Genomic DNA, 5,167 nt, shown 5'->3' on the forward strand with positions numbered 1-5,167 from the left:
TATAGAGACAACGCTTTTTTCCTCATCTATGCAAGGCACAGCCGCTAGCCTAGTCCTCTAGAATAGAATTATCCGAGAACCTGTTTATCTAGCGTAGGGCTTTCACTTAATATGTTGGAAAGCTACCCGACTAATCGGGTCCACCCGTCCTCCGTAGGATGGTCCCATCGGGGCATTTCATCCTCCCACTTTCCACTCTACTCACGCATCAATTTGTTTTCTAATTAATCCTATCACATTGTTTGACATAAATAAACATGTTCCTTAATTAAGGTCCTTTTCACAAGGTTTGTTAAAGTAGCCTTTTTTTCATAGTACAATAATGCCAAAGACAAGATTTATAAAAAAATTTATACATGAATCAATTCCATCAAGCCAAACCGGCTCTCTTATTCTTTTCCTTTATACTGTTGATGATCTAGAATTCGGCCTTCTAGCCTCTACATGCTGGGCAAAACCCTACGGGACCATACGCCTCATCGTCGACCGCCACTAGCGAAGACTCAAGCCGGCCTATCGCCCTCTCAGGCTCCGTCGCTCAATCCTCCCACCCCTCAGAGGGATGTCTATGCACTGGGGTGGGAGGATTCACCGCACTAGTCAAGGCTCTCTAAACTAGGCAGCATCACAATCACTCTCCTCAATCGGAAAACCTCATTCTCCCAATGGTATGAGAGATACCATGGGCCAACTCCGGGCCTTACTAACGTCTCCGCCGTCCGGCTATACAAGCACAAGAATGGGGCAACATCAAGGCACGGAGAGTTATGCCTATACCTCAACCCTAAGAATGATATATAATTGAAAAACAAAATATGTATATACCTTATAGAAATTTGTCGTTTATCATTGCCTTTGCTCATTTTAACAAGAGCTTCAAAACCTGATATACGAGAATAGAGAGTCTTCTAATACCTTCTTTTACGATTGAAATCATCCGATCATCCCCAAGATTTATCTCCTCTTACTCATACTCGGACTTTTCTCTCTTTTGAAGGTCTATGGCAAAATAGCCTTCTCTTGCTGGGCTATGATATACTATTCTTTCTTTAAAAGAAAAGCTATGGAGTTTGTCTCTTCCTCTGAAAGACCATAGAAATCTAACCTTCTCTTTTAAGATATTAGATAAGAATGAAGGGATATATACATCTCAAGCTCTAGGATTACCTTTGAGGCTACTTGCTACCTTTTTACAGTTTTTCCTATGTAGAGACTCTGATAGAATCAGCAAATTGTTTCGGCCATAACTATTTCCTGATAAAAACTCAGAATATGGTTGTATAACCAATCAAAAGAACCAGAAGGCATCTAGTCTACAAGCCAACGCGGGTAGAATAGGCAAAAACATCTGTATATTTTTAGAAATGTGATGCTTGTCCATATTGTTAGTATGCATGGACTCTAAATATGTAAAAGTACTCTAAATACGACCTCCTATCATCTAAATTCGAACTTATCTCTTAATAAAACTACTCTTATCTTCTTATTTCTTTTAGGATTTTTGGAGCTAATATTTTTATTCTAACACTTTCCTAATGTTTCTAGACTTATTGTCTCACTCTTCTCTAAGTGCACTCTCTTTCCTTCTTAAAATCTATATTAAAAGAGACACATATATACATGGCTTAAGAGGGACCTTACAATCTCCCCCACTTAAAAGATTTGAGATGTCCTCATCTTGTGAGCTGGGGTAGTATCTAAGTAAATCCTCTTGTCTCTTTCAAAGTGGTGTCCCCACTAGGTAGAAATCTTCTTTTATCTGAACATTGTTCTTAAAGAGTCCTTTATTTCATGTGTTTGGCTCGTTTTGTTGCCTCCAAAAGGTCTTTATTATTCTAAAGTTAATTGGCCTTATTATCCTAATTTTATGCATCCATATACCTCTCATATGATATAAACCTTCGAATTCCTTATTCTATACCCCCATGTAATATGGTACTTAACAAATTATCATGGAAAATTGTAAGGGAATCAATCTTTATGCAATCTAACCTATGATAGCAATTTTATAATTTCAGTATCATCTTGTAGAATACCTCTTTTCATCATGCACATTACTTCACATGAATCTTGCACCAATCATCTTCTATTTACTTATAGAAATACTTGTTGAATTTGATTATCTTTAACCCTGCTATCCCTATTTCTTGAACTAATTTTTGCTCTAGCTCATGATTCCTTGTAGAGCAAAGGGTGGGCTTGATGTTCCTCTTGAATTACGGGACCTCTTCTTGATTAACATGGAAGGACTCATGTCCTTCTCGACACCTTCTATATAAAAAAACTTTACCATAGTCTCTAGATATAATTATGGCTTCTGAAATAGAGGATGGTTTTACATTCTTGATGAGTTTATTCAAAGGTAGATTAAGCTTCCAAATGAATCGATGGAGAAGATTTACCTCATCCATCTCTGGAGCTAATCGAAGAATTTTAGCAAAAGTTTGGTGGTATTCTTTTAGGGTTTTCCTTGCTTGGATTAGCTCCAAAAATTTATTCATTTTATCCTCTCAAAATCCTAGAGGACAAAGCCTTTCCACGACGGTGTACTTTCATGGCATCCCATAACTGATTCTAGTTCCAGTGGTGGTCAGATTGACAACAGTGCTTCCAACTAATTTGGCATTTCTTACGATTTTAGACAAGCAAGGGTGAACTTGCTTCTTTCATTGTATCCATGAAAAGTTTAAAACTATCAAATACTTATCATAGCGCCATAGATTATCAGGATTAACACGTCTGAGATGATTAGTTTTTTGAAAATTACACATCTAGTATCTTGGGATTAACACATCTAAGAGCATGATCCTCTGGGAATTACACATCCGAAGTTAGACCCATGTTTTGTTTGAGATGGGTTCAAGATCTTGGATGATTGTCCTATTGTAAAGTATCCATTCACATGTCAACTATTCAAATCTCAATCGAGTTATAATCCTAATAATTTATAATATGCAAGTTAATGAGATATATCTTGAAAATTTCTCTAAACAACAAAGTTTTGGTCTATCCTTCTAGTCATTCAGTCTCTCACTAGTTTCTTAATTTGATCACCCTATGTTTTTTCTCATCACAAAAGGTTTTCTCCCCAATCTTATTTCTCAAATTTATTGTACAAATATCTTGCATGTGCACCCCCAAGATATAAGCACAATTTCATAGGATGATTGTCTCAACATGTGAGGATATTCAAATCACTTCTATGGCCAGTAGAGATGATTAATTTGTCCTCATATGATAAACAATCACTTGTTTTAATCCCTTGAAAGTTAACCTTTGAAAAATAAATCCTAGGAACTAAGATCGGCTTTGATACCAATTGTAAGGTTTCCCAAAATAGGGGAAACACTTAAGATAGTCCACTTAGTCTTATCTTGGAGAAAATTTCCTACTCATCGCATCGACACCTTGACCTTGCAAAGATTCAAGGATAAGATTCATAGGTAAGACCTAGTTCTATCCCACAGAGGGAGCGTGGTCTTCTTAAAATCAAATCACCCATAGGGTAATTGATCATAATCTAGACAACTGCTAGTCTTGATTCCTATAGAGACAATGCTTTTTTCCTCATCCATGCAAGGCACAGCTGCTGACCTAGTCTTCTAGAATAGAATTGTTCGAGAACCTATTTATCTAGCGTAGGGCAGGGCTTTCACTTAATATGTTGGAAAGCTACCCGACTAATCGGATCCACCCATCCTCTGTAGGATGGTCTCATCGAGGCATTCCATCCTCCCACTTTCCACCCTACTAAGGCATCGATTTGTTATCTAATTAATCCTATGACATTGTTTGACATAAATAAATATGTTCCTTAATTAAGGCCCTTTTCACAAGGTTTATTAAAGCATCCTTTTTTTCACAATACAATAATGCCAAAGACAAGATTTATAAAAAAAATTTATATATGAATCAATTCCATCAAGCCAAACCGACTCTCTTATTCTTTTCCTTTATATTGCCGATGATCTAGAATTTGGCCTTCCAGCCTCTACATGCTGGGCAAAACCCTACGGGACCATACACCTCATCGTCAGTTGATGTGCCGAGGACTCAAGCAAGCCTGTCGCCCTCTCAGGCTCCGTCGCTCGATCCTCCCACCCCTAAGAGGGATGTCTATGCACTAGGGTGGGCTAATTCACCGCACTAGTCAGGGCCCTCTGAACTAGACAGCATCACAATCACTCGCCTCAATCAGCAAACCTCATTCTTCCAATGGTATGAGGAATACCTTGGGCCAACTCCGAGCCTTGCTAATGTCTCCGCCGTCCGGCTATACAATCACAAGAACGGGGCAGCGTCAAGGCAGGGAGAGTTGTGTCTATACCTTAATTTAACCAAGATAACAATCCATTTACTCAACTAAACCATAGGACTAGAATCCATGTTACCTTCTTAAGAAAACAATCTTTTTCACAAAGATTTTAGCATTTCAACTTGAGATTACGACGATAAGACATTCTTTATTAAGGCATATGCTGTTGTTTAAAAGAATATAAACTTTAACTAGTAAATCAATCAAATAGATCACTATTAACAATTAATAGAGAGAAGCCGAGGCCATACCTCAACCCTAAGAATGATATATAATTGAAAAACAAAATATGTATATACCTTATAGAAATTTATCATTTATCGTTGCCTTTTCTCGTTAACAAGAGCTTCAAGACTTGATATACGAGAATAGAGAGTCTTCTAATACCTTCTCTTACAATTGAAGTCATCCGATCATCCCCAAGATTTATCTCCTCTTACTCATACTTCGACTTTTCTCTCTTTCGAAGGTTTATGGCAAAATAGCCCTTTCTTGCAGGGCTACAACATACTATTCTTTCTTTAAAAGAAAAGCTATGGAGTTTTGGTCTCCTCCTCTGAAAGAACATAGCAATCTAACCTTCTCTTCTAAGATATTAGATAAAAATGAAGGGATATATACATCTCAAGCTCTAGGATTACCTTGAGGCTACTTGCTGCCTTCTTACAGTTTTTCCTGTGTAGAGAACTTGATAGAATCAGCAAATTGTTTCTGCCATAACTCTGATAAAAACTCAGAATATGGTTGTATAACCAATCAAAAGAACCAGAAGGCATCTAGTCTACAAGCCAATGTGGGTAGAATAGGCAAAAACATTTGTATATAGCTACAAACATGCCATCTTTAGAAACG

This window comes from Cibotium barometz, chromosome 57, assembly GCF_041138505.1.
Source record: "Cibotium barometz isolate CiBa-2024 chromosome 57, ASM4113850v1, whole genome shotgun sequence".
Taxonomy (NCBI): domain Eukaryota; kingdom Viridiplantae; phylum Streptophyta; class Polypodiopsida; order Cyatheales; family Cibotiaceae; genus Cibotium; species Cibotium barometz.